Genomic DNA, 22621 nt, shown 5'->3' with positions numbered 1-22621 from the left:
GCCAAGAGTAGTGATTGCACCATTAACTGGTTAATTCTGCAATAAACTTAGACTGGCTAATCGTGCAACAAATTTAGGCAGTGATGACACCTGCTTGAAGAGAAAAATAGAGGACATAAAGGCGTTGGGTTTCGTTTCAATAGAGGATGGAGTAGCAGAAAACTGGAATGTCCTCTGATGGCCACCCTAGGTATGATCGCTGCTTTGCACGGTGGCCCCTCTAAATTTATTGCACGATTAGCCAGTTAAATTATAGTGATCATTACTTTGCCCTATGTGCTGGGTCTTACTTTGTACCCTGGCCAGTCTAAGTTAGTCTAAAGGTGGCGGGTTGTGTATCAGTAGAGGACAACCGGACTGTCCTCTGTGATGGCCACCCTAATCACACCTTTAACTGGTTAATCCTGCAATAAATGTCATGCTGGCCGCAAGCCCAAGCTGACGATCGCACCATTGACTAGCGAGTCTGGCGATACATTTATCCGGCGGGGCCACGCGTGCCAAGGGATGCTCAGGGGACTCCGTCCAGCTAGGAAAAGCAGCTACCCAGCTCCAGCCTGACAGCGCTTGGAAACACCGACTAGCTGGAGAGCCTGGCGCTTCTCGGGGGGTAGGTTGCGGCCGTGCCCGAGGTCACAGACAGACGAGTTTGTCGGGGTCAGTGGGATCTTTCTGCCGCAAGAGTTGAGGAAATACTTCTTCGTGAGAGGGAGAGCCCGCGGGCACGGGGGAGGGCTGGGGGGACGCGAGCGAGGCGTCCGCGGGAGGCGGGCGCGCCGGGGGAAGGAGGCGCGGGGCGGAGGGCGGGAGCGAGCGAGCGGCAAGTTTGCCGGACCCGGATCGGGAGCGCGGAGCCGCTGCGGGCTCGGGGGCTGCGAAGCGGAGCCAGGACCCGGGTGCCGCGCCCGGAGGTGGGTCCCGCGCGGGAAGGCGGCCCCTCGAGCCGGGGCAGGGCGGCTGCGAGACACCTGCGGGAGGGGAGGGGGGTTGCGGTGGCGGGAACTTTCCGCGCTGCTTTGCCCCTTCGGCACCCGGCAAACTCGGCGGGGCGGCGGGGCGAGCCCCTGGTTCACACGCGACGTCCCCCTGCCCCCGGGGACGCAGAGCCTTCCCGCCGGGACGGCTGCCCCCATCTCGCGGCGGGGGGAGGGGTCTTCTCCTCCGCTCCACAGAGCCCGGAGTCGCAGCGTGGGGGAGGGTTGGGGGTAGGGCGCTCCTCGGGCGGGCACCCCCCGTGCTCCAAGCCGCACCGTCCCCACCGAGACCAACCCAGCCCAGGGTCTTAAACCCCTCCAGGGATGCAGATCCCACGGCCCCCTGCTTCGCCGGCCTCCTCGGGAGAGCGCCTTTGCGAATATCCAACCTAAACTTCCCCCGCTGCAACTCGGGACCGCTGCTCCTTGTCCTGTCATCTGCCCCCACTCGGAACAGCCCAGCTCCATCCTTTCTGGAGCCCTCCTTCAGGGAGGGGAAGGCTGCTATTAAATCCCCTCTCCGCTTTCACCTTTCCAGCCCTGCTGTCTGTGAAATCATGTCTGCGGACTAAATAAGCCCAGTTCCCTAAGTCTCTCCTCAAAAGTCATGTCCCCCCAGCCCCCTCACCATTTTCACTGGCCTCTGCTAGACTCTCCAATGTGTCCACGTCCTTTCTGTAGTGGGGGGCCCAAAACTGGACGCCGTGCTCCAGATGTGGCCTCACCAGTGCCCTGTGGAGGGGAAGAGTCGCTTCCTTCCGGCCGAGGCAGAGCTGCCTCGTTCTGGGCTCTAAAGGGCTTGACCGTGGACTCGAGGGCCCCCATCCCTGTCCGGTTCTTCTGTCTTGAGACATTACAAGTTCATTGCCTTCAGTGAGCACCTCCGGTCCTGGACCAAGGGTAATGGCTTAATTCAAGATCTATTTGAGTCCCTCTCTCACTAGCAGGATAGTAAAGCCCTGGAACAGGCAGGCAGGGTGCCTGCCTGAAGAGGTGGGAGGATATGCAGCCTCAGAGCTCTCTAAGATGGGGACTGACAAAGCCTTGGCTAGAGTGAGATAGTTGGGGCTGGTCCTGCTTGGAGCAGGAGGGTGGACTAGATAACCTCTTGAGGTCCCGTCCAACACTCATTTTCTATGAGTCTACCTCTTCCTCCCCTGCCTCCACATAGACACACCTTGAGGATTGAGGGCTTTAAACTCCCTTGCCATTTCTGCCTTGAAACCTTGCTTGAACCTTCAACTGCTTGAAAAGTAACTGACTCGGCTTTTGACACTGTTTGGTGAGGGAGCGCTCGCTCTGCTAGGATTCCCGGCACAAAGGTCAGTTTTTGGTTAACTGATACAGGGCATCGTTATGGCATTTTGGTCTAGTGAGAAAAGTGTGTGTGGGGAGGGGGGGGCAGTTCCCCCAACGCCAGTTGAAATAAAGCTACTGTAACTTGGTTTGCAACTAGGTAGAAGCAACCCCTTGTTTTTTCCAGTGTAAGAGTGATATAGCTGTCATGGTTCAGAAATGGTGTAAAACAGAAAGATTTCTTAAGATGAGACCAGTTACTGGACTAACTGCAGTTGGGATAATTAGACAAGCTCTCTTTGAGGAATGTCTTGCATTAGAGTTAGACAAGCTTTCAATTTCAGCTATGCAGTTGGTCCAATAAGAGTTACCATCCTAAGAAAGCCTTGCTTCTCACATTGAATTCAAAGGCATTTTGCCTCGAGATATGTCTAAACTGGAACTTTTAATCATTCCTCTCTTTAATACGGTGTTAATTAGCATAGTTTATTTATGATAGACACTAAACAAATGTTTGTTCCAAGTCAGAGAGATGTTATATTTGTCGCATTTGTTGATGCATGTTAATACATTACTAAATCCTGTATATGTACAGTGTTGGCATCCTTGTCAAGACTGGTCTGAAAACAGAGAATCGCTACTAGGGTTGGTATTGTTGTTTAACTGTGCTGTGTATTCAGCATCTGTCCTGAAAACTCTGATTAAGATGCATCAGAAGAAGAAATTCCTTATTTCTGGCTGCTAGAAGTTCTGCTCGGCTACTTTCTAAAAAGGTGGGCTCTCAGTTGGGTCCAATTTTTGTTCTAGAGTTGCTTATATTTTACATAAGTCTCTGGTTCTTAAGAGAAAGATTGTCCAAGTCCACTAAGAAATGGTAAACCCCACCTGAATTACATATGGGACAACTTTTAGTACAACTTCAAAACACTAGTACTATTCCAGAGGGGAGATGTGTCTTTCCATTCCATTTGTAGTCCACAATATTTCTATGGCTCTGAAATGACTTAAAGGTGATCTTTAAAGAGAGAAAAAGAAGTGTCTGTTCAGCTCCTCTAAGGCATTGCTTATTTGCTTTTGTTACAGTTTGTATAACTGCAAGAAATTAAAAAGTTACTAGAAAAGCTATTGTTGAACATTTGACACTTCTTTCCATTCAGATAAGGGCTGAAAAGCCCCCCCCCCCCCCAGTTCACATGGTTTTAAGTCCTCAAAAGACTTCCAGCAAAACAAGGAAGACCAGACCAGATGTCGTATGACTAATGTAAAATATCAGCAGGGTGTGTGGGGGGTGCCAATCCTATCACACCATCTTACACATTGTAATGGGGGGAAGTGCTGGGGGGGGTTAATAGACTCAAATTTATTTCCACTACAGTTGCTCTTATTTTGATGATCAAAATGTCAGCCATTGTGAATAATTCCAGAGTCAGACTTCTATCATTCTAAAAATTATTTCAGAATCACCACATATTTTCAGGCTGTGCATACCTAAGCGAATTAATGCCTTGTTGAGGTGATTACAGTTATCTGATTTGGCCTTAAGCCTCTGGTTTGATGCCTAATAACACATTCAGTAATTGTCAGTAGCTGTCTGTCATTTTATGGGCTTAATCATGAGATGGTTTTTAAGGTGTTCATGCAGAGCTTTCTGCTTAACATATATCTGAATGGCCAGGTCCTGCATTTGACTCTCTGGGTGCACACCCCTTGGAGCAAACCTCTGCACCTGCAAAAATCCAGTTGTGGAGTGTAATCCTAAATGCAGTTTTGTCTCTTGGGGTTGGTTGTTTGTTTGTTCTGTTTTTAATGGCTCCCATTTCCCAATAGCTTTACACCTTGAGGGGGTTGTCAAATTTCTTGGGTGGACAAGGTGTTAAAAGATGCTTTTCGTCACATTTCTCAGTCTTCCCTCCTTGTTTGTGGTGAAGCCTTGGGGATATTACCTCTATATACCTGAGTAGGATTTAGGAAAAATCAAAGAGACTGCTTCCAGAGAATCTCTCTCTACTTTTGCACTGAAACTAGAGCATGTTGGGATTAGGTTTTAGAGATGACCATTAATGTTCCTGATTACATAGTTTCTTGTGATGCCTCAGAGCTTGTCTATGCAAAAAAGCTTGTGTAGAACAAACTAGGCTGTGAAATTAAAGCATAATAGCCATTTCCTATTTAGATGTTTTTTCTTTGTTTTTAAGTAGATATCACTTAATTCTGCACTCTCTTTTGTGTAGAAGTTCCCAGTTTATTTGTTTAAGGAGCCCCCACTAAACTGGAAGACCATCCAAAATGGCTAGTGCTCCTTGCTGTTCCTCTCTGCATCTAAAAAGGTTATCAAACCAATTTAGTTAGCCTGTTTAAAACACACTAGTGTCTATAGCTAGCAACACTCAAGGTAATAGCTAGCCACCCTTGACTCACCAAGTAAAATGACTAAAATACCCATTTACAGCTGGATCTAAGGGGCAACCTTTGGAGCAAGGTTTACATTAAAGCCCCTGGATCAGTAGTAAGATCCTTTACTCTGCTGCTTCAACATCTCTCTTCTTTCTGTGTAGTTGTTCTCAATGACTTGCAGAACAAGACGAAGGCACAGTAAGACTGAATAGATAATAATAGCAGGGAAGCAAAATCCTGGGTGCACTTCCCAAACAGGAAACCTTTTGTCTGCGTAAGGACTGTGGGATGGAGTTTTGTCTTTTTCTTGCCAAGGGGAAAAGAATTAGATATAATCTGTCCTGAAATAATTGAATTGTTATGCCCCTGGATAGAGAAAGTGCAAAAAGTGAAATGCAATTGAATGGGGACTACAATTTCAGAAGAGCCCAAGTGATTTAGGATCCCAGGTGTCATTTTCAAAAGGGACTTGGGTACTTACTGACAGACTTATAAAAGTATTAAGTTGCCTAGTGATGAAGACATGAGCCTATTGGATATTTAGGCTCTGCTTTTTTCAAGAGAGGTGGGTAGCTAACTCCCACTAAATTATTTATTTCCGTGAGAGTTAGGTGCTTGATTGTGTTTAATTATCCAAAGTCACTTGAAAATGGAACTTAGGCTCCTAAGCTACTTACCCACTCTAGAAAAAACTTCCCTGATGGGTATCAGTTCCACTTTGAATTTCTTCTAACAGTGGCACAAATGAGAGAACTACAAGAGCTTTTGGCCTGGCACCTCTCCAAGCATCTCAGATGCATTGCATTGCATTGCACTGAGCTTTTTATTTGATTAATTGAGGTGTCACTTTTGAGTTATAAATTGCAAATTATTCTCTTGAGATTAATATCTTGGTCAGATTGATTACTACACCTTTTTTTGTTTAAATCAATGGACTAAAATGCTTTGTGTTGTACCAGTTGGACCTTCTTGGGTATCTGTTAATTATCCTGGACAACTCAGAATTACTTCAGATTTTGTGTTACTGGGGAGCTGTGAGTTGTACTCTTGTTTTGTGTTGCCTCAGAATCTGTATTCCATTTAGAAACTGTATAGAAGGCACAATTGTGCCACCTTTGTTCACACTGGACATTGTTTCACAGTGTAAGAACTCCATGCATTTCTGTGGGACTTTTGACAGATGCAGATAGAAGGATGGCAGAAGTCTCAAGCTGTTGCTGTTATAGTCAGTGATTCTTTTTTAAGCCATCCTATTATGTGTAAATGACTTTCTCCTCAATCCCCAGGAGACCATGGGTCAGACTCTCCTCATTACTGAGGATGAGAGAGTACATTACTTCCACAGGAGTCCCACTGCCTCCAGGAGTCCACCTGGTGGGGAATGGCCCTGTGTTCACAGCACTGTAATTCTGCCCATTGAAGACTTAAACCCCTTTACGAGTAACTGGAGACTAAGGTGGTCCTGGTGATGCTTAAATTGGTTCGTTTCTCTGGAGGCCACTAAAATCACAGACACACACTCATTAGATGGCACAAAAGGTGTTTCATACAAGCATACATGTGGTTACATCACTACATACATCACATGTATATTATAATTAACTACTTAAGTATGCAGGGCGGAGAGGTAAATATGCATCAGCTAATTAAGCATTCTCAGAGACTACTATAGGTCACCAAGAGTTTAACCCCCCCCCCCCCCCCCCACACCCTTTCAAGGACACAGTCAGTTGAATTCCAGCTTCTGTAATCTGCATGAGAGAGGCTAGGGAGAAGCTGGGGGAGAGTCTGCGATTTAGTATAAGAAGAGCTGTGGCAAGGCTGGGCAAGGAAAAAAGTCCTTGGCAGTGTTTCTTATCAGGTGCAAGATGCAAGCTGTGCATTTCTAACAATATTCCATTTCTAACAATATTCCCCCCTCAAGATGCTTTCTGCTCCCCATTTTCATTTAGGCAGATCAGGATAATTACGAGGAATTTTTCTGAGTACCATGACTTTTGCTACAGTCTGTGCTTTGAGGGGGACTGCTGCAACTTGCATCCCTTCAACTGTGGTGGTTATCAATCTAGTGAGACAGGGAGTAAGGCAAGGAATAAAAATCAAACCAGTCAGAGCACACAAAAAGTACAAACCCTACTTTCTTCCACCAGGGTCCTCCAAGTAGATTAGACCACCAGTCTTTATCCCATGTGTTTTCCCACGTTTGTATTGGTACATGGGCTATTTTCCTAATCTCTTTGGCAATCTCTAAGACTGCTTTTCTGTTATCATCTATTTGGAGACAACAATTAGAAAGGTTGAACTTTCCGCAGACTCCGCCATCCTCTGCGAGTAAATAGTCTAAGGCCATTCGATTTTGGTGTATGGCTTCTCTCATCTGAGAACTCTGTTGGGCCAGTAACTCGAGAGCAGTGGCAGTTTGGTTAGTAATTATTTCCAAGACTGCCTGCAACCTGATGATTCTATTTAGCATGTATATTGGTGTCCGGTATCCCCAACTCCCATCATTAGCCCATGTAGCTGGTCCATAATACTCAATAATCCTTTGAGGGGGCCACTCATCCTCCTTCCACTTTTGGGAGCCACCCCCGTGTCAAACTTACATCAATACTTCTCTTGGTCCTTTTCCAATCATCATACAAAGAGACTCCCAACTTATTTCCAACCTCAGATGGTAGCAAAAAGAAAGCTGGTACAATTACCCCAATATAGCAGGTTCCTGTCCACCTTTGTGGCAGTACCATATAGGCTCGCCTTCCGCAAATCCAATAATGTCCTTTTAAGGCCCTGTTTTCCCCTCCCAAGGTCAGGGGGTCACGGTTCCACCAGAAAAGAGGGGGATAGTATTTGTTGTCCCTATGCCCTAAAGGGCCGGTGTAATGGTCACTCGGTTTAAGCCGACATCTCCATACACCATCTTTATCCCTATACTCGCACTCAGTTATTTCATTTGTGTCATTTGAGGCACTCCAATATCTATTAAACCAGGCCATCATGCCATTCGGGTGCGCCCATTGCCAATTATAGAAGTAAAGTATGAATCGTTCACTTCGGGTCTCATATGCCTGACATTTTGTAATGTTAGGATCGAAACGTGATACTCTTGCCCTTCTGACCTTTTTGAAGCACGTGTCTTCATCATACGGGGATGATTGTGGAATGGATGGGTTACATTTCATCCACGTGGAGTTTGGGAGCTTAACATCAGTAGAATTCCATTGACCTGCATACTTGCTGCAATTAAGGGCATAACAGGTAGTGCATGTTCAGATCCATTTCAATGTCCATGTACACTGGCTATGTCCCAAACTCCTCCCTGTACCATTATTGCTAATACAGTACTCTCCTAATGCCACTTGGGAAAGATCCCAGCTGCGGTTCTCATCCCATTCTTGACCAGTACTCTTAACATCTGCCTTATCACTTACCAACCATTTTGGGGCCAAAGGAAAAGCCCTCCAAGGCCACTGTTCTCTGGCCTCTCTGAGTCCCCCACAGGCCCAGCAGTTGGTGAGATTGAAGGTACCTGCAATTCTTTCCATCATGTCAACATACAAATTTGTCCCTGGGGGAGCAATTGGGGGAAGCGGGGATATAGGCTGGCAGCTAGGGCTGCTCAATCCTGCTTCTCTTACTACATAAATAACAACAAAGCATATTAAGATTCCCACCATATTCTCCCTTTCTTGAGATCAAATACAGCCTAAACTTTTTCTTTTTACTTTCAAAGTTCAGAAAATTAGACAAGATTAAGCTGTCTCAGGCGCACTTGGAGATCACCAGTGGGTTCACAGCTCCACTTGCTGGCTTCTTGTTCCGAGGACGACTCGGCTTCCGGAGTGAGTTCGTCCTGGGAGTTGGTGTCCTCTGACACTCGTGGATGTCGTTTCACATGGGTATGGTGTATCCAACGGTCATGGCCAGCAATCTTTACAGCGGTGTGGGTTGTTAGAAGTACCTGGAAAGGGCCACTCCACCTCTCAGTCAAAAGTTCCTTTATCCACCGCTGCACCAAGACCCAGTCTCCCGGGCAGAAGTCATGTACCGGTACATCTAAAGGCAGACGCTGAAAGGAGGCTGCCTACCTGCGAAGAGAAGACAAGACAGACTGCAAAGCAATAACGTACATATGAAGCTCGCTATTGCCTAATTCAAAAGTTACATTTTCTCGCATCCCAGGGGGTAAGACTCGAGGGGGCTTGCCAAACATAATTTCATATGGGGTTAATTTAATGCCCCGTCAAGGAGTGTTTCGAATGCAAGTAAGAGCTAGTGGCAATGCTTGAGGCCACTTAAGGCGTGCTTCAATACAGATTTTGGTGAGTAGAGTCTTTAAGGTCCTATTCATGCGTTCCACTTGTCCTGAACTCTGTGGTCTCCATGGTGTGTGTAGTTTCCAAGTGATCTTGAGAGCTTGTGCGACTTCTTGAACTACCTTTCCCACAAAGTGTTGTCCTTGATCCGACTCGATGGATTCAGGCAGGGAATACCGGGGAATGATCGCCTGCAACAAACACTTCACTACTGTAGCTGCAGTGGCAGTCCTGGTGGGCCATGCCTCGACCCAACCAGAGAGCTGGTCTACCATGACAAGTAATAACCCATGATGTCCGGACCGTGGGAGCTCGGCAAAACCAATCTGCCATGCTTGTCCAGGGTACGCTGCCCAGAGTCTACCTCCCATTGGCACAGGGGGTTTCCTTCAAGGGTTTACTTTCTGGCATGTGATGCACCTGGTAGCAATACGTTGAGCTTCTACATATAGCCCTGGGGCTACTGCTTGGCGGATCACCCATAGCCAAGCCTCCCATATGGGTTCTTGCATGAAGCTGATGCAGCACTTCCCGAAGCAATGGCCTGGGTATCATGACCTTTCCTCCTGGTACTATCCATCACCCCTGGGCGTTCTTTTTTGCACAAGCCTTCTGTGCAAATTTATCTTCTTCAGGGGAATACTGCGGAACTAAATCCCGGACGTATGGCCATATGGCATGGGACAAGGCCTGCCTGGATACTTCCTCCACTTCTCCACCAATAAATGTGGCTTCCTTTGCTGCCGCATCAGCCTTTGCGTTTCCAAGCTTATGTTTTTCCTCAGCAGCCTTCCCATGGGCCCGCACATGAATGACTGTTACCTCTTTAGGCTGGTGGAGTGCCTCTAGTAGCTTGATAATCTGGGGGCCGTTAGCAATTTTATTCCCAGAAGCCGTAATGAAACCCTTTTCTTTCCACAATAGTCCATGCGCATGGACCGTAGAAAAAGCATAGCGAGAATCAGTGTATACATTAACCCGCTGGCCTGTCCCCAGCTGTAATGCTGGGGTGAGCGCAGTGAGTTCCGCGGCCTGTGCCAACCATGAGCTCGGCAATGACTCCCTCCGTACTACCTTATCTAAGGCTACCACTGCACATCCTGTTTGTCTTTTTCCATCGATGACGGAGCTGGAGCCATCTACAAAGTATTCAGCATCTGGGTCTTCACTTGGGTCCTCAGCAAGATCAGGCAGTCATGCGTCGGTTTCCCTGGCTCCGGCAGCAAGGTTGCAGGGTTCAAGGCTGTAGTATGTTTGAAAGTAAGTCCTGGATTAGAGAGCAAAAATATCTCATACCGTGATTGTCTGGAGGGGTTGAGAAACTTTCCTCCCTCAGTCCCTAGAATCTGGGGAACTCCATATGGGGTGTGTATTTCCATATCTGCACCCATGACTATCTTCTGGGCTTCTTCAACAACCACTGCTGTGGCTGCCACAGCCCGAAGACAGGCTGGCCACCCGAGTGCAACTGGATCTAGAACTTTTGAGTAATATCCCACGGGTCTCCAGGTTGGGCCTGATGGCTGTGTCAGCACCCCTGATGCAACCCCTCGATTCTCATGAACATACAGTCGATATGGCTTTTTACTATTTGGGATGGCCAGGGCAGGGGGCTGGGTTAATGCTGCCTTAAGCAGATCAAAGGCATGCTGCATTTCTTTATTCCATTTCCATTTAGTGAGACTCTCCTTAGTCAGGGAGTCATACAGTGGTCTAGCCTTCCCACCATAATCTGGTATCCATAGTCGACAGAACCCAGTTAGCCCTAGGAATGCCCGCAACTCCTTGGATGACTTAGGTGAGTTTAGACCTTGGATTGCCTGTATGCGGTCCGCACTCAGGGCTCTGACTCCCTTTGAGAGCTTATATCCCAAAAATGTAACTTGAGGCTGACATATTTGGGCTTTCTCTCTAGAGACTTTATATCCTTTTTTCCCTAGAGTGTTTAGCAGTGCCCTGGTGGCTTTCTCGCAGAGTTGCAAGTTTGGGCTTGCAACTAGCAGGTCATCCACATACTGGAGGAGAGTCACTATGGGGTGTGATCCCTTCCACTCCTCCAAGTCCTTCTGAAGGGCAAGTCCGAAAATATGGGGGGCTGCTATGAATCCTTGTGGAAGAACTGTCCACGTGAGTTGGGCTTTATGGAAAGTATCTGGATCCTCCCATTCAAAAGCAAACAATTTTTGACTCTTGGTGAAGGGGAATGGAGAAGAAAGCATCTTTCAAATCTAGCACTGAAAATATTTCAGCTTCCCCCAGTACTTGTGTCAAAATCGTGTGTGGGTTCGGGACTACAGGATGGTCTGAAAGGACCTTCTTATTTACTGCTCGCAGGTCTTGGACCAGTCTGTATGAGACCCCATCTGCCTTCGGCACTCCAAGAATGGGGGTATTATATGGTGAGGACCCTTCCGCTAGCCATCCGCACCTCTTGTATTTCTCTATTAACGGCTTGAGTCCAGCTCTGGCCGCTCAGCTGAGTGGATACTGCTTTACCCGAACGGGCTCCCCCCCTCCTTGAGTATGATCCTTACCGGGGAGACTGACTTAGCTCATGCAGGGGTTCCATCAGCCCATACCGAAGGGTCTACTCCAGTCATGTGATCTTCAGAACTTACTACAGGGCGTCGCTCCTCCAGGAGTGCCATCTGATAGTTCGAGCTCTGCTTGACAGGTAGCTGGACCACCATCTGGTCGTCTCTGAAAAATATCTCAGCTTGCAATTTTGTGAGTAGGTTCCGCCCAAGTAGTGCAACCAGGCAACTTGGAGAATATACAAAGGAGTGCTCAAGCAAATGGTCCCCCACTTTGGTGAGAAGTGGCTTACAAACAGGGAGTCGGGATTGCGTTCCCTCAATCCCTTCCACAAGTACATGCTGTTCACTAGTTGCTGCACAGGGGGCGTTTTCTGGAATAATTGAAAATGTAGCCCCAGTATCCACCAAGGCTTCAAAGTTTTTGCCACCAACCCTAATGGTTACCATGGGATCTTCTCGGGCTCCAACCCGAAGGGTAGTGGTCTTAGATCCCTGTCCCCTTCATTCTGTGTCCTCACCCTTTTCCTCTGCCCGCATGAGGTGACCTCTTGGTTCCCCCTCTCTCCTCTCCTTTAACTTTGGGCATTCCCTCTTCCAGTGTCCTTTTTTCCCTGCAGTAAGCACAGACGTCTGCTCCCACTCTTTCTCCTTTCCCTTTCTGCATCCCAGCCTTTCCAGGGTTACCTCCAGTTATAGCAGCTGCCAGCACTGCCATCTGTCACTGAGCCTTTTTATCCTCCTTGCGCTCCTGCATATGCTCACGATTCCCATATACCTTATATGCAATTTCCACCAGCTCTGAAATCGGTTTCCCAGCACCTCCCTCAGTTTTCTGTAACTTCTTACGAATATCAGCAGCGGATTGACCAATAAACATAAGATTTACCATGCGTGGATTATCTGGGGCTTCTGGATCTAGGTCCGAAAACCTGCGGAACGCCTCATACAGCCTCCCGAGGAAAGCTGAGGGATCCTCTTCTCTTCCCTGTCTCACTTCATACAATTTAGACAGATTAGTAACCCGAGGCATTGCCTTCCCCATTGCTTCCACTATAATCCCCAGATACCGTGCACTCAGCTCTCTCCCTTCTGCAGTATGATTATCCTATCTCGGTTCCTCAACAGGGCAGGTATCACGCAAGGTACGACCAGCAGCTCCCTCCGCTTCTACCCTGGCTGCTGCAATGCGCTCTGCCGTCCCCAACACTAATCTCCTCTCCTCCGGGGTCAGGAGGGTTTGGAGCATCATCTGGACATCAACCCAAGTGGGTCGATGGGTTTGTCCAATAGATCGAAACAGGTCCCTCATCTTTTCAGGGTCTTCACGAAAAGAGGGGCTCTGATTCTTCCAGTTAAATAAATCTGAAGTACTAAATGGGGTGTAGACAAAAGTTGCATTGCCCCCCTCTCCGATAACCTCTCACATCGGGCAATTCAGCACCGGCTGTGATTCTACAGTCTTGCGCAAATAGTAGCCCTTATTCCCTGATTCAGATGGGGCACTTGGCTGAGGCTCATGCTCTGAATCATTAGGTATGCTTTGATACGCCGGTGGTGGTTTCCCTGAGGGAGGGAGCGGTGGTGCAGAGGGACTGGATCCCGAGGAGGTGTCCGATTCATCCTCGCTACCTGACGGGGTGCCTGGAGAGCGGGTCTGATACTCAGCCAATTCAGAATTTCCACCCCCGCTCATTAGACTCAGGGAGTACAGGCGGTCCTCCTCGAGTCTGTCCTTTAACAACCATCACATGAGACTTTACTAAACATTTCTTAATCCAAGGTGGCTGATTTTTGAACCACCCACAACCAACAATCGATATAAGGAAATTGATTCCAATATCCGTTCTGCATAACTATTTCATGGATAGCTATCACTTCTTTTACTACAAAGGATCCTTTCGGGGTCCAGTGGACCCCAAATGTTGGCCACTCGAGTTGACAAAATTTAATTAAATCACCCTTTTTCATCTTCACTCCATAATCTTCCTGCTTTGCAAATTTACTGAAGTTTTGTAATATATAACTTAAAGGCGCATCCGAGTTTTCTACACGGGAGCGACCCGCACCCATATGCCCACAAAAGTGCGTCCAACGCACACCAAATACCAAAAGATCCTAGTTACAGACGGTTCTCATATACCAGGCCGAAAATTTCCCAGTATTAAACCAAATCGAACGTGTCTTTGTTCCCGGATCCAGACCAAATTGGGCAAGGGAATTCGTATGCTCACTCGGATACCCCAGAGATCTCAATCAGAATACCAGAATGTGTGTCTGGCATCCTCAGAAACCAAAAATTTTGCACAGGAGCCTTTAATCTCTCGGGTACCCCGACTCACATCTCAAACCCCCTGGGCGAGCCCAAAAAGGCGGCTCGGTGTGCACTCCCCGTGGCGGCAGAGACGATCTTGTCACTGAGCCCCGAGGTGATCCAGAGACGTCCCATCTGGTGGACATCAATCATCCCAAATTGATGATTAAAGCGGTTCGTTTCTCTGGAGGCCACTAAAATCACAGACACACGCTCATTAGATGGCACAAAAGGTGTATTTGCAAATAGGGTCAGAGCAGAGTCAAAAACTCAGATTACTCTGAACCCACCAAGGAATTTTGCAGGCTGTATTTATCTTTTTTCTCCTGGGCACCTGTGCAGAAACAGGAAATCTTACAGCTCACTTCCGTTTCATACAAGCATACATGTGGTTACATCACTACATACATCGCATGTATATTATAATTAACTACTTAAGTATGCAGGGCAGAGAGGTAAATATGCATCAGCTAATTAAGCATGCTCAGAGACTACTATAGGTCACCAAGAGTTTAAACCTCACGCCCTTTCAAGGACACAGTCAATTGAATTCCAGCTTCTGTAATCTGCATGAGAGAGGCTAGGGAGAAGCTGGGGGAGAGTCTGCGATTTAGTATAAGAAAAGCTGTGGCAAGGCTGGGCAAGGAAAAAAGTCCTTGGCAGTGTTTCTTTCTTATCAGGTGCAAGATGCAAGCTGTGCATTTCTAACAATATTCCATTTCTAACACTGGGGTGAGTGCTTTACCTGCACCCATTTCTGATGCTTGCAGTGACCTTAAGTGCGCACATCCCAATATGAATACAAATCGTGGAGTTTGCAATAAATATTTTAAGTTATATTTTGCTCTGAAAGTGTACAGGGAGTATATGGATTGAAATTAATTTTCCCAGATTCTCAACAGATATTGATATCTCTGATGAACAGCCAGATTGTTTCAACATGTTTGCCATTTCATACAATTATATTAATAATAATATGCAAAACTTCACTTAGTCACAGCTGTCTAAAAAGAAGTGCATTATGCACGTTTTCATAATGCAAGGATAATTTAATGGAACATTTTAAACTAAAATGTTGTAGTCAAAGCTCAGAATTTGATCATCCTTGACTTTACTGTGGATGGAAAATAACTGCAGGATTCTAAATTGTCAAAGATAAATGTTCTTGATAATGGTTCTTACTGTGCCACTGCTGGGATTTAAAAAGATGGAAGCACTGTTGCTATAGCTAGGAATGTTGGCACAGTGGTTAAGGTGTTTTGATGTGAGGACTTGAGTTGCACCCCTGTTTTGGACTTGTGTTGATGGCTGACCCCAGTTGGCCTAGCTATAAATGCATGGCTATCCCCAGTTTGTCTGGCTAAAAATGCATATTAGGCCATTCAGGCTTAGGATCGAAAAACAGCAGGGCGCTGTGGTAGTCATGCCACACCCTGTGGTCCATTGGCAGTAGAAACTGGTGCTTCTTTGCCATGCTAGTTTGAGGGGCCATTTTGCTTATGTGGAACTCTGACTGTTTATATAGGATTTGCACACAAGCAGTATTTCCCTCAACCTGCTCTCCTGGTTTATCAACAGTTAACCAACGTGATCTTCAGTGCTGTCCTGACTTGGTAAAGTTCATCTACAAAAGGGAGAACTGGACAAGCCACATTAATTTCCAGCTCCGTAAGAGAGGCTGGAGACAAATCAATATTGGACAAATGGCAAAGAACATAAAGGGAAATGCTGTTCTCAAGCTTCTAAGAGCACTAGAAGTAACAAAGAGTCAACAACAATGAAATGATGAAAAAGGTGGACAATGTCCTTCCAAAAGATGAAACGCAACAAATATTTAAGATTGTTTAACATTCTGGAGCCCTCCTCTTTCAAAGGTTTGCTGTCCATTAAGAAATATGCAGTTCTTCAGAATGGCATGGCATCCGCTACAGGCACTTTGTAAAGATGAATGTTATCTTTTGTTGACACTTTAATTAGGATTGTTTGCCTCCTCCATTCTATTAATGGGTCCATTAGCAGAATAAATGTGCTGATTTCAACCAGCAAGGGAACAACAGTTGGTCTGTTCCAGTGTGACTTGAACTGCATACTGTCTTCTCTTTTGGCACTCTCACTTTTGCCTTCTTATTTTTGTGTCCTTGTGACCTGGTATGTATCAGAACTCACAGGTTTGTTGGAATCTGGCTGGGCTGGGGACACTTCTGCTGCGGCCTCATACTTGCAACCTCTGGGCTGTTGACCATGCACCTTAACACCCTCACCAACCTAGGTCCTGCACTCCTTATTGGTAGGAGTAGAAGCTGCATGCACACGGCTGTGGACCATTTCATCCTCCTCTGCACTTGAACTGGTCTGCAAAGCCAGTGCCTAGTACAACAGCTTCCCTTTTGCTCTCCAGAAGTAAAATTTAGTACAAGAAATTTGTCTTGAGAGAAATAAAACGTTGACTTCGGTTATCACAACCAGAGTTTGTGCCTGGTCCCCCAGGAGTTTTGTGAATGGAACAGATGAGCATATTTGTTTTCTGAGAGCTGCCATTCTTAATCTATGCAACTTTTACCAACATTCAAAAATCTCTAGTCAGGCCGATTATTTGGATTAATTGAAAGCGTGTTCTCAGGTGTACCATAAAGTGACCTTCCTTTGTGCTGCAGTGGAGTAAATTTCACAACAACAGGTTACCTGGTATCTGAATTACTTGATTCCTGGAAATTTTAAAATGTTCAGAAAGGCTGGGGCACAATACAATCAGTGTTAGATTAATTAGGCCTCTAAGCAGTCTGGAAAGGGGTCTGTGTGCACTTGTGTTTTCCAGTAATCTTTGTATCTTTGAAAATCTCCCTGAAAACATTTTAAAGTCTGACTAATATAAGGGCCTGTGGGGTTTGTTTTACTGAGTGAGTAATAAAAGCAGAACATTGTATTCAGCATCAACAGCAGTACTTGGAAAATGCTAATGCATACACTAAAAACTTGCTGCTTGTTCATATTCGTAACAAAAAGATACATGATCCTGTTTAACAGGTTGAGGTTATCTTGTCCACAAGAATTGCGTACAGAAATCCCAGCCAGTGATTATCCTGGTTTCATGCGTGGATTTATTTTTTAATTCTTTTTCTTCCTAAAGAGTTAATGTTTCATGGAAGTGAGATGGGAGTAACTGCTAAAAATGCATTATTAAGAATTAAAAGATCTGAAAGCTCAAATAAATAACCTTGAAGATGAGATGAGCTTGAGGAACACTAAATTTGTTGACCTTTTAAGGATGAAGCAGGGAAGTCCTGGGGTGGCATTTTCTGACTGGAAAACAATGATCGGCAGAAGAAATGATTCCATTTGCCTTCCAAACATCATTGTAATGTATCATATACATGGGAAGTCATGCAGGCAATGCACTTTGCTGAGAGTGATCAATTCATGATACAGAATGAATACTGTGATATAAAACAACATCCTGAAGATAATACCTAAGGTGGGGAGGAGGTGGGAGAGTGTGGTTGTGATGTTGTTGTTGGTCTTAGGTTTGGGGGAGGGGAGTCTCTCTGTTTTTATTGTTTTTCAGTTTAGACCTTTACACATGTTGTTTTGTAGCTAAAATCTTAAAGGGCTTGGATTCTTCTTCATTCTGACTTTAGGCTGAAGCTTCTTCTTAGTGACTAAGTATGACTCTCTTCCCTCTCTCAAATCATTCTTGATGATTGTATCAGGCTGAGAGGGAGAGTGAGGGGGAAAAACCCCCAGATATTTTTCATAGGAAATGGAACCCGTGTCCTCAGAGATTTCTTAGAAGACACTTAAGTTTCTAATTTTGACATTTGAGACTGACTGCAAAAGGAAGTTTTCAAGTGCTGTTAGATGATGCATCATGACATCATTACCATTCTTAATATTGTTTTCCCTGCTTTATTTCTTGCAGTCTCTTCCCTTTTTCCCTTCAGTACAGAAAAGAGGACTCTTCCCCACTGGGATGTAAGAACTCGTATCTCCTTAAAGGAAGTATATTTCTGTGTTATGATCTCTGGACCTTTTTACCTATTTTTGAGGACAATTAGAACATTGTCACACATCAAAACTCTGGTTGATATAAGAGCACACCAACTTACTTCAGCACTTAGTGTATATATTGCTGTTGGTCCTTATCCATTTCATGTGGTCAAATCAGCATTTTCATTGAAGACTGATAGAGCCTGTTTACATGTAGGCCAGAGTGATAGCATTTATGTCCTATCCCTGTATCCAGGGGGACTACCTACAGGATTAAAAATCATATGTACAACTGGAAAGTCAGTGGGAATGCTTAACAAGCGTTTCCAAGATGAGGCCCTTAAACCCTTGAGCTAAGTTTATACAACTGTCTGTACTTTCCAGTGGTAGCTTCCTTTTGTGATGTGAGAGTCTACTTAGAGCTTGTCTTCACTGCTTAAAATATAGCATTTTTATTTTTTTGCCTTGGGGATAACAAACACAAGCTCATTTAGGTTTTGTTTAAAAAAAAAAAAAAAGTATAGACAAGGTACTTTACTTCTACTGTACAGCCAACTGTGTGGGTGGAAATGTAAGGCTGACCCTAGCATATTTACCTTAACAGTATGACTAAAGTGTGCTGTATTCACTAGGTTTGGTTTTGTTTGCTTGGTTTTAATTTTTATTTTTTTACTTGGGAATATTTGCACATTAGTTACCACAAGCTGGGAACACACTGCTCTTCCAGTAGTGAAGGTGAGCTGTTTATTCAGGTTTGGATCCCTTCTGGCTTTTAAAGAAATCAAGCACACTCGTTGATTCTCTGTAACAAGGGTCTTATTTTATCTTGGCTGTTTTCTTACTATCCCAAGCTATTTTCCTCCTTGTGCTCAGACTGCCAGCTCTCAAAAAGATAATTCTTTGGAGAAGTGAACTGGTTTGTTCCATGTTTTGTACAGTGCCTGACCCAAAGACATCCTGGTCTACATCTGGGGCTCTTTGGTGCTGTCCTAATCTGCATTAATTGTGCTGCCATAATTAATAGGAGTTTTGCAAAACTCTCCACGATTCCCCTTACAACTCTACAAGTACCCTTAAAAAACCCATAAACTGGCTACAAGCTTTTTTTATATGAAGTGTAATAGAAAGGTATTATGTTACACTATCACTTTAGAAACTGGTCTGTTTCATTAAGATTCTGAGATCTAAAACTTTATTCAACAATGTTAAAAATCATGGTTATTTGCATGGCTTTGTAAGATAACATAGGATCCCCTGTGTGGTAGCTATATGGGTACATATTTGGTGTATGTTAACACAGTCAAAGACATGTAGTTGGTCATGCAGCCTGTGCTAGCTTGAGGTATGGCATTGGAACTTCTTAATCCCCTACACTATGATTGGAAGAGAGGTAAGATCTAAGCATAGTAATTACATCGGTACACAGTTGTGAAGTGGCAAGACCTTTTTATACAGTGGTTTTGGTATGCGTTGTACAATTGCTTGGGTGGGAAATAGTCAAAGGCATTAAAAGTCTTTGTTCATGAATGCCTTGTGTCTCCTGAGGCTGGAGGGGGGGCCACAATGACCACCCTCAGATGCTGCTGGCAGTGTTGGGGGAGGCGGCAAGTGGCGACTGCCCACAGATGCCACTGGCAGTGACAGCAACAGCCAATCTCAGGGGGTGCACATGCACTCACATGCATCCCCTATGTGTTGCCAATGTTTTTGTCTGTAAATAGTGTATGAGGGAAAAGTTCATTTTGTCATCTTGGTTTTGCTTCTGGCCAGTGATCTTGGGTGGCTGTCTTCATATTGGCAGTGGCTCATGATGTGTTCAACATCTGTTGGTATCAGATACCATTAGATGCCTCATTGCTTTTGTGTGGTGGTGGGGTACTCTGCAGGCTCACAGGATGCTCTCATTGCTGAGGTCTCATGCTCCAAGCGATCAGGGTCTGTACCATCATGTCATACCCCTTCCCTTTAGGGCAGCAGTTCCCAAACTGGTACAGGTATCACCAGTGGTACGCAGACAACCTGTCAGTGGTACACGCTAACAGATTTATTATAATTACTATAATATAGTTCTACCTTAAGGTGGTATCATTTTAAATTGGTGGTGCACAATCTGTCAGAGTTTGGGAACTGTTGCTGTAGGGTATCAGCTAGTGGCTTGGAGTTGGACAGCTTTTGCTCTTGGGCTTTGACAACAGCCTGCCACCACTTCTCAAACAAGATTGTTGCACTGATTTTCAGGACCTCTGTATTGTCCTCATCTATTACAGTAATGTCCAAGTGCAGCCTGCTATCAGCCTGGGCAATGTGGTTCATAGCTATCATCTGAACTGACACCAAGATGACCTTTGCCAGCTGGTCCTGGATGGCACTGTGATCCAGGTGCCATGCTCTCGTGTGGGGCTTGTAGCAATGTGGAGCAAAGTCTCACTCATAGCTGCATCTCAGGCACCTCTTATCTTGGTGTCTGTAGTGGATGGTGCAGTTGAGATGGGTCTAGTGGATGAAGCACCAGTCTGCAAAGTGCAAAGTTCAACTGGGGCATAAAGTGTTTCCTGGCATCCCTCTTTGAGGCCAGGTTTTCCCACAGGCAGTTCTAAGATTTTGGAAAGGAGGGTGCAGATGGTGTGGTGCATCTTCACAGAACACAACACCTACTTTTCTCCAGTTAAAGAGAAACTAGAAGCCTTACTAATATGCTGGGGACCTACCTAGCACTATAGTATTCAGTTTAAGATCAAAGCAAAAACAATTATAACTTTATTAGAATGTGTACTGATTACTTGATTAGTGTATATTCCAATAAATGCAACACACTAGGCCAAAAAAAGGCAAAATAGTGAGATGATGTGGATTTATTAGTTTTGTAGTACGAATAGTAGTAGTATAACTGAACAACTCTTTATTCAGATTCATAAAACAAAATCTAGTTTTCTCAGGGACCTGGACATGGCCTCCAATACTTCACTGTCAATCATTTCTACACCTGAGTTAAGGTCTAGTTAGAGCTGAAAACAGATTGCAGGGCTGTGAAATAGAAGACAGATATTACCAGGAATGGCTAACAGGCAACACAATTGCAAAAGAAAGTATAGTCTGAATAAGAGAACATCATGACCATTAAAAGTGAGAGAGGGTCCTTAATATCTATGGATATTAAAAGTGAGAGAGAGTTCTTATCTATTAGGAACCAGATAGGTTATAATGAGCCCTGAAGTCAGATGACTCCCTCAGTGCTGCTCAAATAGAAATGCTATTGCTCTTCCCAAGCAGTTGGTTTTAAAGTTTGGGTGAAGCAGGAATCAAAGGGGCTTTATCTGCACCACTTCATTTCCCCTCTGCCAGATCCATTCCTGGGTTTCTTCTTCAGATCACCAATGAACTTGGTCTGCACGGCATACTTCAGGAACTTCTCCAGGACTGGATGTGGGAGGTGATGCCTTTGGTAGTTGGGAGTGGGAACAGAGAGATCCCCAGTTCCTTCCACTGCTTGCACCAGGTCCAGCAGCAGCCCTTGTGTTTTCTGGGACACCATGTGGTGTTGCAGGCTTGGCTCTACCACAAAGCAAGGTCTCCACTGTCTTGCCCAAACTTGCCCTTCAGTGATCCACTTGAGAATGTGGCCAGATCTTTGTGGATGGCAGCCTGGCAGTTGCTTTCTCAGGATTGACTGGGCCATGGGCAATCACTTAGTGAGTTACTGTAGGCAGGCTGGGGTCATATCAGGTGTCTGTGGCAGACTGAGTAATCGGGCCAAGGGCTGAGGCAGTATCATGGTCAGGGCAGATAGTAGATCAGAGCCAGGAGGCCCAAAACAAAGCAGGGGCAGGGATTGTGACAACTGGGTTTAGACAGGAGCAAAGCACAGGTCCAAGAAGCATGCAGGATGATGTTGCTGGAACAAGTCCCATGGGAAATAGGAGGGGTTTTATAGTCTCTCTGTCAGGGGCTCCCCCCTGGTCACCTGACTCCCCATCAGTATCATAAAATTGTAGAAAATTAGAGTTGGAAAGGTCCTCAGGAGATCATCTAGTCCAACCCATGCTCAAAGTAGGACCACCCTAACTAGATCATCCCAACCAGCTAGATCATCTAGCTGTGTCTTAAAAACCTCCAAAGATGGAGACTCCACAACCTCTCTGGGTAACCTGTTTCAGTGTTTCGCTACCCTCCTCGAGTTTTTCCTACTATCTAACCTGTACTTCCCCTGCTGCAGCTTGAAACCATTGCTCCTTGTTCTGTCATCTCCTACCACTGAGAACAGTCTAGCTCCATCCTCTTTGGAACTACCCTTCAGGTAGCTCAAGGCTGCTATTAAATTCCCTTTGTCTTTTCTCCAGGCTAAATAAGACTAGTTCCCTCAGCCTCTCCCCAGAAGTCATGTTTCCCAGTTCCCTAACCATTTTTGTTGCTGTCCATTGGATGCTCTCCAACTTTGTCCACATCCTTTCTGTAGGGGGTGGGGGGAGCAAAGCTGGGCACAGTACTTTAGATATGTCCTCACCAGTGCTGAATAGAGGGGAATAATCACTTCCCTTGATCTGTTGGCAAGACTCCTACCAATGCAGCCTAGTATGCCATTAGCCTTCTTGGCAACAAGGGCACACTGCTGGCTCATATTCAGCTTATTATCCACTGTAACCCCTGGGTCCTTTTCTGCAGAGCTACTGCCCAGCCAGTCAGCCCCCAGCCTGTACTGGTGCATGGGATTGTTCTGTTCTAAGTGAAGGACTTTGCATTTATCCTTATTAAACCTCATGCAATTTCTTTTGGCCCAATCTTCCAATTTCTCTAGGCCACTCTGAATCCTAGCCC

General features: G+C 45.5%; 1 protein-coding gene across 1 annotated transcript in view; it reads left to right on the top strand.

The window, feature by feature from the left end:
* Nucleotides 1–821: 821 nt before the first annotated feature.
* KCNG2 (potassium voltage-gated channel modifier subfamily G member 2) overlaps nucleotides 822–22621 on the top strand; it is a 110578-nt gene continuing 88778 nt past the window's right edge. The window contains exon 1 of the mRNA XM_090039532.1: nucleotides 822–911. The gene's annotated coding sequence lies outside the window, so the exon portion shown is untranslated. The remainder of the gene's footprint in view (nucleotides 912–22621) is intronic.

This window comes from Crocodylus siamensis, chromosome 3 (genome assembly GCF_052110815.1).
Source record: "Crocodylus siamensis isolate JL-2025a chromosome 3, ASM5211081v1, whole genome shotgun sequence".
Lineage (NCBI taxonomy): Eukaryota > Metazoa > Chordata > Crocodylia > Crocodylidae > Crocodylus > Crocodylus siamensis.
This window is presented reverse-complemented; position numbering and strand designations above follow the sequence as displayed.